Genomic DNA, 6,054 nt, shown 5'->3' with positions numbered 1-6,054 from the left:
CAGACCGGAACGATTAGAGGAACTCTTACAAAACTTCCATGGAATATCAATCTTCTCATCAGTTGATCTAAAATCGAGTTTCTGGCAGATCGAGCTCCATCCAAATTGCAGACAGTACACAGCCTTTTTAGCATTTGGAAGATGTTACCGGTTTCGTCGTCTACCATTTGGTTTGAACGTTTCATCTGCCGCATTCATTCGGGGGCTGGACGGCATACTAAGCGATAATTTGAAACGTCATGTCACCAGCTATGTGGACGATTTGCTGATCGCGGAGAAATCTTGGGGAGAGCACAATGCGGTCCTCGGTGAACTCCTAGCGACATTCAAGGAATACGGTGTGACTATCAATATCGAAAAATCGAATTTTGGGACGTCCTCTGTGAAATTTCTAGGACATATCATCACGGGTGAGGGCATTGCGCCAAATCCCGAAAAGATCGAAGCGATTGAAAAGTTTCCCATTCCTACGACAAAGAAGCAGTTAAGGGGGTTCTTGGGGATCATAAATTTTTACAACCGCTTTATACATGTCAAAACTCAGAGCAGTCCTCGGTTGCATCAACTTACAGGAAAGAAGATTCCTTGGGAATGGGATGAGGCGGCCGAATCCGAATGGAGAACATTAAAATTCGCATTATTACAAGCACCCATCCTATCACACCCTAATTTAGCTGAAGAGCTTTGCATAGTAACGGACAGTTCATACTCCGGTCTGGGTGTCATGGTGTTCCAAGACTATGTACATGAAGGAAACAGGGTGTGGAAGACAATTGCGTTTGCTAGCAGAGTACTAGCCAAGAGTGAGAGGAATTACTCAGTAACCGAGTTAGAGGCGCTGGCTATTGTATGGGCGTTTGAAAAATTCAGATACCTTCTGTTTGGTCGCAAGACGAGGGTCTACACAGACCACAAGGCACTCGAGTTCTTGATGACTGCAAAGCTTAATCACAGGCGGCTCATTAGGTGGGCATCGTATCTACAGCAGTACAATTTTTCGATAGAATATATCCCCGGCAGTCAGAACATCATTGCAGACGCCTTATCACGGTCACCGATCGGATTTGAGCACAACATGGAAGAAGATCTGGAGGAAAATCACTACTGCCTTTACTATATGCAGAAAGTAGCCTTTGAAAATTTTATTACCTGTAGTATGCTGGACATCAAGGAGGAGCAAGACAAGGACCCTGCCCTAGTGTTATTGAAACAGAAATGGATAGACAGAAGACACGCCACCATCAGGCAGTTCTACCTCTTGCGTAAAGGCATAATTTTCCACCGAAATTATACCAATGACACTGAATGGGGGGTATGCATCCCTGAACACCTAATAAACAAGGTTATATGGCATACTCACCTTAGCTATGGACACTTCGGACCACGCAAGTGCAATCTCAAGCTAAGGACCATGTGTTACTTTCGAAACATGGAGCGTCGAATTCGGAGGGTACTGTCGGTGTGTAAAGACTGCCAAAAGGCTAAGCACACCACTGTGAGCATGCAGGCACCATTATACCCAATCGTACCGACCAAATTAAGACAATTAGCAGCAACAGATTTGATGGGACCTTTGCCAAGAACAAGAAGAGGATATACTTACGTATTAGTGTTTGTTGAACTAACGTCCAAATACGTTACCTTTACGCCACTGAAGAGGGCGACAGGACGAACTGTATCACGAGCCCTCATCCGGGATTTCCTACCACAGGTTGGTCATGTGAGTAGAATCATTTCTGATAACGGGCCACAGTTTAAGTCAAAAACATGGAAGGAGACGTTGCGTCGATGTAAAATTGATCCCATTTTTATATCTTCACACCATCCGAGCTCGAATGCTGCAGAACGGGTTATTAAAGAACTCGGAAACTTGTGCCGGTTGTACTGTAACAAACAGCACACGACATGGGACGTTTTCCTTAAAGACTTCCAGGAGGTGATCAATGAGGCACCCCATGGGATAACAAAATTGGCACCCATTACAGTACTAAAAAACTGGATTCCTAAGGACTTGATAACCAAGGTCGTAAACTTCCCACCAAGGGCGCGAACGCAGCACCAAGCCATAGTGGATTTGGCTCTCAAGAGGATACGGGCTGCAGCAGAGGTCAGGAAGAGACGTGCCGACAGGGGAGCTCGTCTACGACACTTCCAAGTTGGACAAAAGGTGCTCGTTAAGTCTTTCCGACTTTCGAACAAACAAAAAATGAAATGCCAAAAATTCTATTCTGTTTACAACGGCCCGTACCGTATAAGGAGAGCAGCTCACCACAATGCTTATGAATTGGAGACGCTGAAAGGAAAGAAGTCCATAGGACTCCACCACATATCTCACATAAAGGAGTTCGTAGAATAGTAGTAGTGTAAGAAATATACATAGTAGAATAGGCAAATATATGAACCTTTGTTCGGGGAACAATAATCGTTACATTAATAGATTAAGATTGCTAAAGTATTAACACGCTGCGTTGTCTTGCATAAGAATTTACTGCTGCTATCCTCTTTTTGTTTATGTTTGCGATCTCCAATGTCGATGGAGTAGGAGACACTACCTTTTCATGAGCAATGTTTTTGTCCTTTCCTATCTGGTGTCCATGTTAAGGGATAAGGATGAGTGACGAGACGTCGCACAAACGGGCGCATACAAGAACGTGCTCTTAGAAGCGTTCTGAGAGGTCGTGATACGCTCCATAGCGGCCACAACCAGTTCGTGAGACGTTCATACCAATGCTTGCAGGCACGCGTCAGTGCACTGCACGATTGTGGTATATTGCGCGATTTCGAGGGTGAATATGGGCAGTATAGTTTTTGCAGAGCTGCGCCGGTATCGTTGTCTTGCAAGTCGGGGTGAACCTGTGAGCATTTGACTCTAATGGTGCCCTAGACGAGAGAAATGAGGGCATAAAAGCCTACCATGCTAATGTGCTGGTTGGGGATTTAGCGTGCTGCTCGTTTTTGTCACAAATGAATCACCAAGGAATTGTACTTGGATATTCGTGACATACTGTGTAGCTGGCGTGTGTTGGGTGTCTGAATCCTCAACAGGAACCAGTCCTGGCTTGGTCATATTACATTGCTTCTGGAAAGGTGTACTTCGATCGCGAAAACCGCTTCACATAGAGAAGGAAGTTGCAACTATAAATTTATTGTCGTGTATAGCCATGGCTAACCCAGTCTCTGGAGTTTCAGTGAGGCGTAATGAAAACTCGGAGGTCATGTCGTACGGCGCGCACATCACTGTCGTCAATAGCGGCGAGCAGCAAGACATCTCAGCGTAACAGGAACTATGTAAGGGTATTGTATAAGGTAAATAAAAAAATAAATAAATAAATAAATAAATAAATAAATAAAATAAAATAAATAAATAAATAAATAAAAGGGAAAGTACGATACTAGGATAAGTTAAACTGTAGGATTTAACAATAACTAGATTAATATTGTGGGGGTTTTCTACCACAAGTGTGGCGCGCGCCTGTTGAGTTGCTATTTTTCAGGTCACCAAACCACAGACCCGAGATGGAGGGACGACGGGCGAGCGAAAGTAGCGTAGTTGCATGTTCTTTATAGCACAGTAAAACTTAGACCTGCATAACAACATAATTTAATTAAAAGACGTAGAATGTAGATCGTTGGGATATGGTAGTTAATTCTTGAAGCATGTCTACTGTCGATCTATATAATTAATAGTAATATTAGTGCGGGCCCGCACATTTAGTTGTTCATCCATTACAAAGCATCAGTTATCACACACCATGTACTTACTGAGATCGGTCTCTACACGTATATCAAAATAAATTATTTCCATGTCTAGATTAGATGTTATAATGATTGCCATAGATTAATAACTATAAAAGTAAAATAAGAGTGTCTGAAATGACAGACCATCAATGTTTCATTAGGTAAATTTATTATAACATAGAAGGTCATGGGAAAAAGTTAGGCATAAGACTTTTGTAAGAATTGTACAGATGACGAGGAACGTGGCAATGCAGAGGCCAGCCAGCGCAAAAACAAGAGGTCTTCGGCTACCTGCTAGAGGGCGAGCGTCCCGTCCTACACGCTGACAGTCGCCCGGCTGCCTACCTGTGGGATTACACGGGACCCTTGCCCCGCCACAAGCGAAAGTGGGGCTGGCCGTTGACCCTGACACGCGACAGCCTGCTAGCTCTCCGGACGCGGCAGCCGCTTGGAGGGATTCCCTGCGGCAGACCACGTTGTCGTGAGTACACGAAGAAGATCACATATCGTGTCAGAACCTGCGCCTCATGTGCCTCAGGACAGAAAGGGACGCTCTATACTCACCTGTTTGGGTTTTTACAACTCACTAGCATTGGCCGATCTGCATACACAAAGCAGTATCGTGCCACACTAACAAATGTATGGTCTCATGTCTTACTTCTCCTCTCTATTAGAGAGCAGTTTTTAACAATAGTCGCTCCTAGTTCGATCCTGTATGGATGACCTCACACACTTGTGGAGTCACTCCACGTGCCATCATCCCTCGTCGAACTGCAATATTGGGAAACGTAAAGTTCTGTCCAGCGAGAGAAGAGACCTAGACTAGTGATGTATCCCAACAAGGAGATCTCAGAGACAATTAATCGACGTGAGGAGAACCTATCACTGTGTCTTCCTACCGTACTGCCGTGATCATATGCGTGGGTCTGACTACAATCTCAACAGCGTACTGCAGACACTCCAGAACTCCCTATTGCTGTTGCCACAACGTAGCAACTACACCCGACGTTTAGCCTTATGTGATGTCAGTACGGTGGAATTTGTGAAGTGCCACGGATATTTCTAACAATGTGATTTAGTGCCTCATTCTCAGCACAGTCGTGAACTTTGTGCAATGTGCACGCACAATTTGATGCCCCATGAACCTTGTTTTTTTCTTAAATTTCTTTTTCTGATGTTGTTTTTGTAATGTATGTTATACCTTGTATGCGTTTGTGTTTTACACTGTAATTCTTATTACAGATTACTGTATTGTTCTCCACACCATGTTTTTTTTGTATTTTGTGTTTATTGTTGTGTGTATGCAAACAGTGTGCCTGAAGTCCCCATAAACTGAAGCAGATACCACCACTGTCATTGTGAATGGACCATCAGTTCAGGGAACATTTTGTAAAGGTTATTCTTGCTGCAGGGAGACAGAATGAATCGGAGGTTGTAATTAGATTCTGAAAGCTCACAAAGAGATTGTTAACTTATATAGTATCATGTGTGAGTGAGTTCAGGTTAGTTTAATGATTAAAATTGTTGTAACATCTTGGGCATTTAATTGCGGAGCACTCCAACTCTGATTGTAAAGAATAAACTGCTCCATATTTGGCTCAGATGCCCGGGCCATATTTAGAGAGTGAATGTCTGCGTGAATCGGTGTTTGGGAAGGGGCTCCCTGGGTATGGATGTGTGATGTGAGTGTTAGTGTTCCATATTAAGAAGGTGAAGTTGGCTACATCATAAATAATCCTCCCTCTATGAGTTGCATTTTTCAGTTGCAATGATCTTTTTATAGAGTGCGGTATGTGGAGTCACTTTGTAAGATTGTTCTTGGGCGATTGACTCACTACCTTGCTCCTAAGTGAGCCAACCGCTCACCAATTACAATCTAAAATGGCGTAGGGGCAATGAGAGGTGGCATGAGCCCCCTCTCATATTTCTATCTTACGATTCTCCTCTCTAGTTGCATGCGGTGGAGGGTTGCTTTTCCTTAACACGCGTACTTCCCACGCAGCGTCTCTCGTCACCCGGGTGGGCCGGTGACAGGCGGGCTCTGTGGAACTGGAGAGAGTTAAGCCGACGTGTGTGAGGCAGTCGAGTGAATGCTTTTCAGACGCCGACATTGTCAAGAGACACGCCCGCTGGGGTGTGAAGTAGCGGCTGGGCTAGAGGTTCCGTTACTTCAGAGAAACTTTGCGAAAACACTTTCTGGCGGGCTACCAGCGAGGCGTGGGAATGACTTGTGTACCCACGCAGTTGTGGCGGGAAAATTCCCGCACTTTCTGCAAAATCAGCACAGAAATTGGCGCCAAGAATCTCCATTGGTGG

Source organism: Schistocerca nitens, chromosome 2 (assembly GCF_023898315.1).
Source record: "Schistocerca nitens isolate TAMUIC-IGC-003100 chromosome 2, iqSchNite1.1, whole genome shotgun sequence".
NCBI lineage: Eukaryota > Metazoa > Arthropoda > Insecta > Orthoptera > Acrididae > Schistocerca > Schistocerca nitens.
This window is presented reverse-complemented; position numbering follows the sequence as displayed.